The sequence below is a fragment of the Manduca sexta genome, chromosome 28 (genome assembly GCF_014839805.1).
Source record: "Manduca sexta isolate Smith_Timp_Sample1 chromosome 28, JHU_Msex_v1.0, whole genome shotgun sequence".
NCBI lineage: Eukaryota > Metazoa > Arthropoda > Insecta > Lepidoptera > Sphingidae > Manduca > Manduca sexta.
Window position 1 is genome coordinate 2,561,810 of NC_051142.1, and position 15,421 is coordinate 2,577,230.

General features: G+C 33.4%; 1 protein-coding gene across 3 annotated transcripts in view; it reads left to right on the forward strand.

Annotated features, from left to right (window-relative positions):
- Positions 1–286: 286 nt before the first annotated feature.
- LOC115443328 overlaps positions 287–15,421 on the forward strand; it is a 60,418-nt gene continuing 45,283 nt past the window's right edge. For 2 of the 3 annotated variants that reach the window (XM_030168683.2, XM_030168685.2), the window contains exon 1: positions 287–708. The gene's annotated coding sequence lies outside the window, so the exon portion shown is untranslated. The remainder of the gene's footprint in view (positions 709–15,421) is intronic. The other variant, XM_037444499.1, reaches the window with a different exon arrangement.

The window sequence follows — 15,421 nt, forward strand, 5'->3', positions numbered from 1 at the left end:
AATTAATAAGGAGATTGCGTCAATAAAAACAACTTGTTTGCTTAGGATTATGTACAAATAAATGCGTTGTTTATGTTATATTTGTTTACAGCTCGTGCTCCAATTATATGGTATATAAATTGCTTATTAATGTTTAGGAACAATAACTAACGCTGACTAAACGTTTATGCCATTATAGTTCCAAATTGCTCCAAAGTCCAAACTACAAACAAGTTTTGACCTGTTGAACGAACGATTTCGAAACCATTCGCTGGACGTCGTTCGTTTCGTTCATTTGCCGACCCGCCATATTGAATTCAACTGCTGAGGCGGTTGGACGTGTGTTGTGTGGGGTTCCGCGTAGTGACAGCCAAACAACGATTAAATAACTTTCAGAAACTTTGTGTTTGTTCGTGTGTTAATTTTTCTAAGTTATCGAATTAAACAATACAGTGGCTCTATTCATATATCAATTCATAATACATTTAAGTTATTTGAAAACCGATCGAGTGAGTTGAAATGCATGCATTCCAGCGAGACTGTTGAACTTTATTTTTTTACTTACGGTGTACATTTTGATTTTTATCAGGTAAAATTCAATTTGTAGTCATGTGAATTTATGGATTTATGATTTTATTTATAAATAATTGATGTGTGTGATTTACAAAACAGTAGACTGTGTTATCTGAGTTCGCATTATCATTGACGAGGATTGCCGAAACTTTCAAGGTAAGAAAAACATGATTACGTTATTTACAGATAAAATTCTTAATCGTCTTAAAATTATTATAATTTAGTCTACATATGTAAACATATTCACGAAGCCGCCAAATACGTACTCCGAATATCTGGAGTCATTGTAAAATAGTTAGTCCAAACTCTACCATATTAAAACCATTATCCAGTCTTCTAGCTGTGTTCGTAAATAAATTTAAAGAAATCAAATTGAGTTCTAAATTCAAACGTAAGAACATTTAAATTAGCGCAAAAACCATGAATCACTCACCTACTGAATATGGAGCCTTTGTTTCATGCCCGTATGTGTTTATCGGTTTTACATAAAACCAGCGACATTGAAATATTGAACCATAAATTACCTGCATTTATCGTTCTTTTCTTATCAACAAAATACCTAAGTGATTTGATTAGGACTGATTGCGTGAGTGCAGTACTCCAAACAGAAATAATTATGTACCTGCTTGACTTTGCTGATGTAATATACCTAAAATAAATTTCAATTTGCAAAAGGGTTCCCGAACGTATTTCCGCCCTTTGATGTGGTAAATAGCCGGATTGTAGAGCAAGCTTATTGCCAAACGCACCAATTCGTATTGAAAAATCCATTATAACAATTGATTAACCCGGGAATCGAACCCTGCGAACCCTCGAAACGCGTGCAGTGAGACGATTAGATGACGCGATAGATTATTTACCAATACCCGGTATCGATTGAAGCCTGTAGTTTGCGGTTTACCCTATTTCTTCGTATTACAAAGATCATAAAATAAATGCATTTAAAAACGATTTACATACATATTTGTAATTCACAGAATTTGGTAACACCTTGACCTGAAGTGGTTGTCGCATCACAAACAGCATATAATATCTCTTGATGCGAAGATTATTTAGGTTTTTATTTGAGTATCGGACCCTGCAGACAATACAGGGGGAAAAATGCGAACGGTATACTGTATTCTACCGGCTTAGCGACTGGTTTTGTCCTGGAGGAAAGTTGGGATGTGTTGGGGAAGGAGAAGGAACCCTATTAGCATGCGAGGAGGGGAGATGTCCAGCCCGCGCGAGCCCTTATAGGCCTCAATGTGTATTGGCAACCCTGAGGTATACAGGATTGTTTGGGCTCAATGGACTTGTTTCCAGAGCCGTAATAAATAAATAAAAAAAAATAAGGATTGTTTAGCTACGACCTTTCTATCAACAACTAACCCGCAGTTACTTTATTAGCAGTTTATCCATGACATAGTTTGTGTTCATAGTTATATAAATTATATGCAACGGGAAGTATCAGTAAAGATTCATGTAACTGTGTTGTTGGAAAACCTCTTGCCTTTTCGTTATTTGGAGGTATGAGGTCATTATTACACATTAATTAGGCGTTGGTTTGTGACCAGTCCAGTTTGTCAGTCAACAGGTAGAGTGCGAGGTATTGAAGTTAGTGACCATGTCAAAACCCAAGTATCGAAAGACCATGTAGATTGAATACCGTACATTAGATAAAATATCGCACCTACCTAATATACTAACTATGCGACAGAAGTCTACATTGTTATTTCGTATTATTGTCTGGATGACCTAGGATTCTATTTAGGACTTCTTATATCAGATATACGATAGTTTTAGTGGCAGGTCTTAATTTTTAAAATGAAAATAGTCTTACGGGAATAAAATATATATTTTTCCTATTTAGGAAATGTCATTTTGGAATTATCTAAGAATAATGTTCTAAAATTTTTGACTCTGGAAATTTGAATCAAGGAATCATCGCTAATTTAAAACTCGGTGTCTCTCTTTGTGACATTTGAAGTGCTCAGTGTGATCTGATAACTCAAAACAATACTAATAGCACTTGTAACAATATAACATAACACTAAAGATTTCTATATACACTGACACATTTCAATCCATTAAACAAGCGGATGTAGAGATAAAACTTACCATTAAAACATTCATACAAAGAACACATACAAACTTAGTCCCTTCACATTCAAAAATCACCCCAACCAAATGAAATGTAACACGTTACCAAACAATGAGACAGGACACCCATTCAGACCCGAGTAAAATGCTTCTAAAGAATCCAGTTTTGTATCTGAGAGAAACAAAAGTTCGATACGTCGAGGACTTCGTTCCAACTTAAGTGCATCCAGCGCAATATACACCTTAGACATTTGGAATACAGTTAAAAATAGTTTTGTTTAGCATTAAAAAAACATTTCTACAAATCCAATTTCTAGAAACCCAGTTGGCTTTGTTTTAAGTCAATGGAACATGTTTGTCTCCCGGTTGTTCTAACTAACACTTGCGAGTGGACGTTTCGTTTAAAAATAAAACATTATCTTGAACATTAATTCCGTTAAAGATAAGCCGAGAAGCGAGGAGCTCGTTTAAATTATAATTTGTGCTTAAATCACCGAATTACATGTTCATGAACTGGTGATTTACCTCTATGTGACGTATGAACTAACAGCACACGTATTTTTTGAACCGTGAAGCACATAGTCGTGTGCGACGGCCGCGGCGGACACGGCGGGCGGAGGCATTAGGAAGTTTCGGCCGGCCAACCGGTTCGTGGATACTTCGTTTGCGATGTGAAAAAAGAAGACCCGTGGCGGTTAATATTCGAGGTCGTAACCCAATTGGGGACCAGTCGCAGGTACGCCTTTGTAGTACACTTTCTCCGGTGCGTGACGCGCCCAAGCAGACATTTCACCGTGGCATGTGCAGGTGCTGGCTCCGAACTGTGCACTTGATACATGGCGAAATATTTTATGATTTGCGAATCTCATGATCCAAGTTACACTTTCACCGTAAACGAGGGCGCAAGTGTTTGCAGTCATAATTGCACTGATGTGTCATGCGTATCAGATCGCTGTGATAAACCGACGCTGAATTATCTTCACACTTGCAAATTAAAATTTTCACTATTCTCATAAAGTGACGAGAATTTGCGAGTTAATTAGCATTAGGAAAAGTGCAGTGCTATTAAGTGGGTATTGAGAACGTAATTCTAGAATGCTAGTCGCGACGAGTGTGCTGGCACCAGACTTCTGTTAAATATCGCTGACCTCCAAGTTAAAACATGACTTGAAACTGTTTTCTAATACCATTGTTACTTCTCACTCAGACAGTGCTACTTTACTAAAATAAATATGCTAATTAAATGAATTTCTAAAATGATTATCCGTTATGTCCCCACATTATTTACATTCAGTATATCAATGTAAATATGTGAAATCTTTTTTATCAACAACTGTTTCTTTCGGTTACATCATATTGTATTGACGTAAATTGTCATACTAAAACTTAATTCATACTCGTACAACGGTTTTCCCGAGATACCGTGAAGTCATTTATTCATATACATTTGATCTGTTATCTAAGTAATGTTTTAGAAACTCATATGTAATCTGTAAGTTGTCTAAATATGATAGGTAATATTTGACCGGTAGCTAATAATAGTCTTCCGCTAAAAATATGCTTCTGTTTACGTAACAAACGGTTAATCAAGAAATATTTTTGTCAGGTCAATTATACATGTATATAATACATTTCCTTATGTATTCGACACGACTCGTTAGCAAACAATTATCGAAACAGATGACGAAAAACTGACATCATTGTTTTGAAATAATACAAAACTCACGAAATGGACTGTGACTAGCTTTAAAAAAAAATACTGTATATGTTAGGTCTTCGTGACTCAGTGATTATGTTGGCTTTGTAAAATATTTATCGTGTTCAAAGGAGTATGCAATTTGCGACGGCAGCTGGTTCTGTGTTTAATGATTTTGTTGAGATTCAGACAGGTAGCTGCTTACCTTACCTCTATCTAACTTTCGCCTCTTTACTACTATCAAAACCAAAAAAAACACAAAAGTTAAACAGTAACTTTAAGAAAATGTACCCATCTTTATCTACTCTCGTGGTATATTTGGAACCAAGTAACCAAAACTGATAATCCATTCAGACTCCAAAAAAACAAGCCACATATTGATACCGTTAAAAGAGTTTCCTTACCCGCCCTCAAAACCTAATGGTCCTTTCTTAACTTCCTGAATGAGGTGTTAACAATGACAACCGGAAATCAATTGTCTTCATGTGCCATCTTACAATATGTTTATCTTTCCGTTTTATCTCGCTAAGAAATCACTAAACGTGCGATATTTCTCGACCATTTTATCTTTGTAGAGGTGATAATGCAGAAATTTAACACGTTAAGACTAAAGTGTTTCTAATGACCGTCTCTTGACGTCTTTTAGCGGCTGTTAACCCGTTTTGCGTTTTATTTACTGCTTCAAAATTACGCATGAGTTGAATATATTTTTTTAAATTTTATGGCATTTAAGCATAAAAGAGAAACACAAATATTTCATGTATATTGTGCATTTATAACCATATTTCCGACTATTTATGTATCCTGTGGTGAATATCAATGTTTCCATACCGAGTGCTCTACAAATATTATTTTTCATAATATGAAACCAAATTATCATAACCAGATTTAACTGTGAAGGATTTTTATATGAGGAACCCGGATGTTGTAAGACATTGAAAGAGTCACGAATATAACACCATTAAGTTATTGGCCTGCACCAGAATTCATGGGTTATTTCCAACTTTATCGGTTCTAGGTTTCTTTGGATTCTTCCCACTCTCACCCTATTGACAGCGATATCTTCAATGATTTTAACTGATAAAGGTGCCCATATTGATACTAATTCTAATATTATGGATTGTCTAATTCGATCAAAAAGTGCAAAAACAATTTGCGGTCCATTAGCTGGCAAATCCCAAAATTATTAGCAGAAGAATCAAACTTGCGCTTTATTTACACCTGCTTATCTCTACTGTCGTTATTTTATCTTAAAACTGTCCAAAATTAAAGTCAGCGACCTCTACTAATAACATTTATTTTGACACATATTCAAAAACACCAAACTTTCTCATGTTAATAAAAGTGAACGAAATAAGTGGTTTATGTTAATAAAATGTAAGTTAGTGGCCATTGCTTTAATGGAAGGTATTCCGATAAGATTGAATTAAATCAAAATATTCTCGAAGATACCACGTTCTGTAGACAAATTCATTCTCACGTAATAAGAGGTCGAGATGATGGGAAACATTTATGAAATTATTTACGAAATCATTAGACGACTTGTATTCCTAATTATATTTTCTAGAATTTTAACTGTCTTTCCACTTTTACTCTTTTTAAATCTATGACTTAATTTTGCGCATGGCGTCTCATTTTCATTCTCAATAATTATGTTAGTTATTTCTGTTCACCAGTTTTCAGCTTACATCCGTCTAGCATGGCCGACTGGTCAAACATTCTACACAAATGCGAAATAATCACACGGTGTTTCATTACAAACTATAATATTTCATTCGCTGCCGGCAACTAACGTTAGTTATTATATATTCGTCTCTGAAGTGTCATAATTAGGGCCAAGAGCGCTTCACGTTCCGACTAATAGTTAACTATACATTCAGGCTTTTGTGGTTTTTGCTTTACAATATCAGGTATTATATGAAAGTATCCGTGTAGTTGAGCTTGAACGATTTTTGTAAATTGCGGCTGGTTCGGGAAACACTGCTTGTGAAATTAGGCTAGAAGAACGGAAGGGCCTGATATGCTGCTCAAGCCGCTCCACTTCCAAGATTTGAATTTATGTCAGTACAACTTAGAAACTGCATAATTACCGTGTTACCAAGTGTGCTGTGAGAAAATACAAATTGCAGTCCATATACAAACATTTCTGTTGAATGGTTTCTTTTAAGTGTCAATACTGTTACGGTGAAGGAATGCAGTAATCGTCACGTCGTAGATGGGCTGGCAAAGAAAAATATGCAACATCAATTACACTTATAAGTAGCTTGTTATTTCTTGTTTGTTTCATCGGTTGGCGGAATTCTATGGGATTGTTGCAGACTAAATAATTTCTTAATGTATCCTTGATACTTCATTGTCTTTTGTAATATTCTTTTCAATTAAATTGAGTTCTTATCAAATAGTCTAACAATTAAAAAAAATCAAATCATACTATTAAAAAAGAAGTTATCAAACACGCATAAAACACGCACGTTACGCAACAGGAAACGTTACTTAATACACTAATTTGCTTAAATAACACATAAGTAACAGAAAAGAAAGACGGTACAAAACTAGATTAAAAAGAAATTTCTATAATCGATTTCGAAAGAAAGTTTTATAGTTCACTATCAATAGATTAGATTACCGATCAAAACACGTTACACAACGAAGAAAATACCAAGGCCACTAAATTCCAAGAGAGTATGGTGTCGAGTCTCGACATAGGAATGCGACGTGTGATAATATAGTACGTTCAGTATAGAATACCCACGGTCTATAAGATCACGATCTGGATCCGATAGTAGTTGCGAAATGACCTCTCTCGGTTGACCCCGCCTTGAGCTTTTTATCCCACATATAGGCAAGCTTGTTACTGATACAGTTACATCTTTGTCTTAGTGATCTTTGCAGACATGTTTGGCTTTTATGGGTCCAAATTGTGGAGTAGTCATGCATTCAATAGTGTATAGTTTAGTATGTAACGATAGAGCATTGTTGGCTGTTAAGGAAAATTCTTATATTATAACTTGCTTTGTTAATACGATTTGTCTAGTAAAAAATAGGAGAATATAAATTACACAATGTGTTAATTCTCTACAGAAAATGGGAATAGATTTTATAAATTCTTAAAACTTCATGATTTCTCTAGTAACTACTAGAATCCAATCTCTTACATAAATTTTGATATTTATAAAAATAACTTCTACATAAAATTGATAACCTACTCTGGCTCCATTGTTTTATATCGACACTCGACAGTAAACAAAGAAACCTCTCTAAAACAGAATTTCTAACGCATTTGACTTACATTTTAGAACAAAGTTTCCATTTTAATGTAAATTAATGTAATCTAAAGTCTTCCATTCTAGTATTGTCTTAATGATCGAAGTTTTAATTTTAATCAGTATTTTACAAGTTTTTTTAGAAACACGTTTAATAATATGTTATTTGTAATATGAAATTATTTGCTTATCATAAAGTTTAAAACCAATTAATTTTCAAATGAAAGTAACAGTTACATAAAAAATATAATTAACCGTGAATCGCTGTTGATTAAGTTAAAATATTTGACACATGATCACTATGTGATAGATTTATGAAGTCAAACATTAATTAATAGCTCTCTTATTAATTATAATGAGTTAATTTGTATACGATGATATTGTGGTGATATATCATTAGTTACGTCAATCATATATCACCAAAATTAGCTAAAATATTATGTGAAATTAGATAATGTGATTTGACGGTTAGTTATGAAAGATTTTGTTATGAATTTGTTAATGCTAGAATTTATAAAGTAAAGTTTTGAATTCAAACTTGAGTTTTTTAAGGAAGTGTTTTAAAACACTTCACTATATTACGCCACTCTGTTATAATAAGAAACTGTAGTATTAGTCATCAAATAGCTTAAGACAGAAATTGATGCCTTTAATTTACAAATTCTACAATCCATTTTAGGATATGCACAAAAAAGCAGGTATACTATGTAACCTTCTGGACTGAACACTCATATTTTCTACCAAAGATCAACTTTACCCGCTATCACTTGTTTACCATATTTGTCAAGCTCAGTGCGAGTACAACTAATGTATAAAAAGCCTTGGCCCACCCGTTCAGACGACTCCAACGGTAATCTAATTAACTGGCGACGTAAGAAGCTTAGCAAATGCTCACTGTAAATACTTAGTAACAGAATAAAATACTATTAGATGGATAATGTTGCTTTTATGCATTCATGTTATAAGTCGTGTCATGGTGTTACTCATTTTGTCAGTATAAAGCTCCTGGCAGTCAAACCAGTTCAAACGCTTCCATTCCTATACTAATTTCGGCATTTCAACGTTGATTTCTCTAATATACCATGGTGCCAAAACCCACATTGGCTTGATGCTTTGCCGATTTTCCAATAAAAGAATTGCTATTGACAGATTACCTCATCTATTTATTTCCAATTTCATATAAACATTTTAACTCTCAAACTCTTTTCAGAAAGTATTTATTATGTACTTATTCCCTAATGGTCGATACAGGATACGACGTTAATCGCTTACGTACTTTGATCGCATACCGCACAGCGCATTAGGTCTTCCTATGAGGTTTGAAAATGGCATCCAACCTTCGACGGTGGTATTCAAGAAAAAATTGTATGAAATTTTTATCTATAATTTATTACATGGGATTCTTGTGATAAAATCACAATGATCCCTTAAAGAGTCATCTGTTACATCTTGTATTACTTTCTTTAATAGTCCTTTTAAGATTTTGATCAGAGCGACATTTTAATCCATCTACAAGTATGAAATGTCTCTTTTTGCTATTGTGAAGTAAAATGTATTAAAACTCTACCTAAATGTATTAATAAATGTATTAATTCAAACTAAAAATATTTATGGCAGGCTTGTATGAAATACTTCCACTACTGTTGTGGGCCTTCTCTATTAATAGAGGTAAGGAACTTTCGACCATAACTTTCTAGAGGTAATTGTCGGATTAGTATACTTTACATACACTTGAAATCCTTGCAACTGATAGGCGCTTAAGTTTCCTCAAGTTGTTTTCTATTATAACTAAATCGGGCGATAGTTAACAATGTAACTGAATCACACATAAAATTTCGTTTTTTTATTAACTAATTATTGTTAAATACAGAATTCATGTATTGAAAACATAACTAATAGAATACAAATTATAAACACAATAACACTCGAATAAGAAACATTGGTTAACCACTTGACTTTAATAGCTGTTGACCGGCGCCATTTACAAATATCAAGTGGTCTAAGACCATGAGAGTTAGTGGAGAAACGTGTACGCATTTTTTGTCATAGATTTAAGTTGAGATATTGAAATTCAAAAAAAGAACGTTAAAGACTCTATGGTCTGTGTAAATGAACATAAATCACTGCTTACATGTTTTTGTCTTTAAAATTAAAAGGAATGGATGTATTATAAATTTTTAACTGACGTTTTTGAATCGAAACATTTGAAAAGTAACGTCTTTTCTTGTATTATTATGCTTCAATATTGTTTTAGGCAATTTTAATTATTAATGTCATACACATAGATATCCCCCAAATGTTCATAATTTTGTGATTTTAAATCAGAAGTCTTCGAGGATTGGTCCCACTAGCCTGGTCTATTAGTTGTGTGGGTTACCTTGAATAAGTTTGTAGCAAATAGGAAACAAACATTTAGTAATTGTTGAACACACTAGTGGCATGTTATGTCGCATGCTCTGCATTAATGACATGGACAATGACGTCACACCAGCTGTGTAAACTGTATTTTTGCGCACAACACACTACTAGCAATTGTTGATTTTAAAAATTCTTGGCATTATTAACATTTATGTTGATGGTGAATATTTGAAACACTTATGCATAGCTTAAGCTGACAATACTTTGCAGTAAATACAGCGGCTGAGATCAATGGTTAGTATCAGCACAAGAGTAATTAAAAGTTTAAGAATTGCTAGACAAATTATGGACCTTAAAAACATTGTAATTTGTAACAAAAATTCAGGGAATCTATTTCTACTACAGATTAACAATATATAGTATAGCTACATGCATACTTATAGCAACATATAATATTATGTTTTTAATCCATTAGCAACAAAACGTCCTTGCGAAATGTCCTATAATGACTTAATTAAAAATAATATAAAATTTGCAAATATCAGTCCAGTCCACTATTTGACATTTAAAATTGTTTTATTATGATTCTATTTTCGACACACTTTGCTATTCGTAAATTAATTTAATTTAGTTAATATTTATTGCTCTAATAATTGTCTTGTTTAAAATGATAATTTTGTCAGTAGTTTTTTCTGATATAACATTTCTGATATTAAAATGCAAAAACTGGTACAATATGTCCTGACACTAATAGGCACGAGGATATGTTTGATGACCCTAAAGAATTTAAAATAGGAATGACGAGCTATCAGTATTGGCTACGAGCTATCAGACATTACGAAGGTTCGGTAGACCGATGTACTAACGACAGACATACTCTAGCTACTTCTCTGTATAAGATCTATGTGCATTTCTCCCATGTGAACAATGAGATTTAGTACCCATTAGCAATACAATTTTAACACAAAAAAAATATTTATTATACCTAGTAACTAAGTAAAGAAACTAGGCGACAGCTAATGCTCATAGAATCTTAATGATGTGTCTAGATCCATGGAATGCCTACATGGCACGCCATAAAGGCGCAACAACGCTTGACCCGTTTCCACATGTATGGATATCCGGTCTGCATGTACACATAACGCGGCCCGGGCACGGAATAGAACGACCGGTGAGGCCTGGAATTATTCTGAAAGCCATGATATTTTATGGTAGGTCCTTTATAATGATTTCTTATGTTTACGCGAATGTTAGACATTGAAAATAAAAGTACTTTACGGATTTTTTCGCGGTTTTTATATTATTATTTTCTGCCGACGTTTCGAAGACTTGGCAGCCTTCATGGTCACAGGGGGGACTGAGGTATGGTTCATCCGTAAAGTCAAAGTTACAATATCTACCTACATTTTACAAATATACAACTTTTTTGAATTTTAGCTGTTGACGGTCCGGACTACGCAGAATGAGCTCACAGTGTCTTGAGGTCTATCAGCAGGTCTTTTCGGTAGGTCCTTTGTTGTAATTTAAAATGTATCGCGAAGAATAAATAACTATCACTGGTAGAAATTGGTTGTAGCTACTTCGAAGGCTTCGTCAAGATAGGTGTGTTGACGAAACTCTTTATAGTTAATGCAGGCAAAGTCGCGACCATAAACTAGTGTTCAATATTTATGAAATACAAAATTTAATGGGCATTTCCACCCTTCATGGATAAAAACAAATAATAAAAACATGAATTAAAAAAGTGGCGATAGCCTAGTTGGGTGTGGAACGGACTGCCAAGACAAATGTCCGCAGGTTCAAATCCCAAGGGCACACACCTCTGACTTTTCTAAAATCATGTGTGTATTCTTTGTGAATTTATCGTTCGCTTTAACGGTGAAGGAAAACATCGTGAGGAAACCTTCACATCTGAGAAGTTCTCTTTAGGAATTTCGAATGTGTGTGAAGTCTACCAATCCGCACTAGGCCAGCGTGGTGGACTAAGGCCTAATCCCTCTCAGTAGTAGAGGAAGCCCGTGCTCCGCAGTGGGCAAGTATATAATACAGGGCTAATATTATTATTATTATTTTATTATGGATAAACACAAAGGCTTACGGTACTTTATTGTGTAGATTATTTTGGCTCACGTCCAAAGAAAGCCGTTGTGCGCTCACACTAAAGAAAGGCGAAGTGTGGAACTTAACTAACCCATACTGACGCGTGTCACAATGAGTATGATTAATTGACTTGCTTTTAGTTACATAATACATTTTTCTATGAACATTGTATGGAATGTATTTGTATAGAAAACGTGGTAGTGAATATTTTAAGTCCATTATTCATTCGTATAAAGCTGATAGTTTTAGATTAAAAAACCTATGTAATGCTGAACTTGGTTAAAAAAAACAACCACAACCAGAAAAAGTATATGTAGAAATATATTTATGTAGGAGAAAATCAAATACCTAGATTTAGACCTTTCAATTTTATTATACACGAATTCAGAAGAAACTAGCGCGTTGTTTTATATGTTTATGTTTTAGTGAGTAAATCGTATTTTACTTTAATAAGATTATTTTCTTAGCATTATATCGATTAGCATACGATGGGTCTGACATTCCGCCTTTGGATAAAAGTCCCTAAATAAAAATAGAATAAAAAAACCTCTGTACAAATATAACATGACTACGTATTACAATTTATTCCGCAATGTATCCATAAAGGCCATGAGTCCATGTTGTGTCTATTTCAGTCCATTTCCAGATAAGACATTGCGCCAACTAACTTGTACTTTTTGGTCTAACTACTATTGTCTACGAAACAGGCTTTCTCTTGTACTGAACTTCGAGAAACTTCTATTAACATTTATTATTACAGAGAACATATCACATAGGCAATAAGCAATTATTATACAAACATCTCTGTATAATAACCACGAATAAATCAAAATAAATGTCAACTTTGGGATAAGTAAGTCACTTGGTTACTTTATTACTTTCAAGGACCATTTGTGATAATAAATTACTTGATGTTTTTTTGTTATCCAAGTTAAGAATATTGCGTACAGTTACTTACACGATGATAAACTCGAAAATGTTTACTTATGACTTGTAATGGAAACATGTTGATTATTTGAATTATTTTTAATCTGTTTTTTAGATTTTAATCTAAGTGTCAATTTTACATTGTTCATAACAAGAATGCTTTAAACAAACAGAAGGGTATTCTAACCAAAACAAATTAACATTATTAAAAAAATCAAACTGTAACAAGCAATGTATCTATGATCTTTATGGTATGGGAAGAAATAAAACACGTACTCCACAGGCTTTTATTATAATTAAAGCATTTTTAGTACCGTCGTAAGTAGATTTTTATCTCAAGTTCCCAGCCAGCTTACTCGTGACGATGCCAATCCTATGATTAGCCCAAGTCGGCTAGAGGATTAAGTTAGTAAACTACACATGTCGTAAAGTAATCATATTTTCCTATAGATAATCGCGGCAAAATTGTATATGTGTAGACATTGATATAATATAAAGAACCCAAGATGCACTGTTCCTTGCAAATGTGACAACCGTAAGTGTCGTCGAAAAATCGAATTAAAAAATATAACAGAAAATCCCAATTTTTGATTGACTAAACATAAATTCGATGTTTCTTTAAACGCGAGAAATATATTGTTTGTCAAATTTTAAAAAGCCCGCAATACAATAGCTGTCACAAGCAATATAGAACAAGAGCGCAGTGGAGTTGAGTCGTTTATTTATTTATGTAAAAAAGAATTAGTAATATTGCTGATAAGTACCTTCTTTTAAGAACTTTAATAAAACTCCTACGTGCAGATTTAAATATTTATTTTCAATATTATAAAGCTTTATTTAGACGGAGCAATTATTGCTACCAATAATATATATATTTTTTTAATATTTGTCAAGACTTATATGTCAAAACGGGCGAGAGTTGCCTCGTCATTGCGAATGTTCAAAAGGGGAAGGCAATAATTACGATTATTACTAACAATAATGAATCCATCTAAATATGGCTTTAGGTAACATTTCACGAATACAGTGCGGAACACATAATTGTTTTGAAATAAATTTAACTTATTGTAAATGTCTCTTTTTCAATTTGATTTTATATGAGTGACTGATTGAAATGAGCGCACATTTCGTAAATTGTGCGCTCTTTTTACGCGGACGTTTTTGCGAAGCTGAGTTTGTTTATTGGGTTTTCTATATCTATGTGTACATCCTTAATATTATTTTCCTATCTAAAATGGACCTGCAGAAATCAAATTTGTTAAGAGAGTTAGAAACACGTTTATTACGCCTTTTGTTTATTCGACATGTTAATTTTGATCATGAAAAAGTATTATACAAAAAAATCAGATGACAAAATTGAAAAAAAAAGTATATAAATTTTAATGAAAATTTGTGAATAATTTAATATATCTGGGTTTTAACAAGGGTTATCATAGCGCTCATATTATATGCCACATAAGCACTTTACAATTTACGAGTATATATTTTATATATTTTCAAATCGTTCACGATGTCGTGACGTCGTGTCCACTAATCTCCGACGCGTCAATCTCTTCTGACGCCAGATAAATAGTACATCGTCATCTCATTAGAATAACAAATAAATCCTCATGGGAGAATATTTCGATCTCATTACTGGGATGGTATGGTGGTGAGCTGTCGTTTTGTACAAATACCTTTGCCAGTAGATAAGATCATAGAAATTAATATGTCCGACGCTTGTTTCATATCGTCCTAGTGATTATATGAAATGCAACACGAATCTATTTTCAATGTTTCTTTTTAAATTATTTATTTATTTCCAAAAAATGTATCTGAAACTGACAAAGCAGTCTATAAATGTACATATTCTGCTACTGTTTATGCGCAACCATAACTCACCTGCAAGGAACCAACCCGTGTGTCTATAGTTGTATAAACAAAAAGTCCATAATCATAAACCATTATTACTTGTAAGCAAATGACTTGTTACTTGACAATTGGTGGACATGATTCTTTTGATAAATAGTGGTAATAAGAGCCTATTATTAGATCGACCCCATCAGAAGTAAACCTTGTAATATCAAACACAATTTTCCATTCCGTAGCTCATTACCATCGTGTCAAACTCTATGCCGTTTTCGAATTGCCAATAGATTACATATATAGCTGGGAAGGCGATGACACATCTCACGACTTATTGATGTCATAAATAATTTGATGGCGTCATTAACAGATAATTGCTAAGTTGAAGGACCTGTGCGTAATATATTTACTTAAGGTTCGAGTCCGTTTCCTTCTCTAAATATTTCATTCCCTTCCTCAAAGATCCTAACGCGTTCACTTTTCGGGTATTGAGGTCTAACTTTTCTTTACTGATCACAGTCAATCGATAGCTGGCATTTTTCATAAAAAAAAAATAATTTAATATTTTTTGTTACTTGACGAAAATTAAGTCTAAATA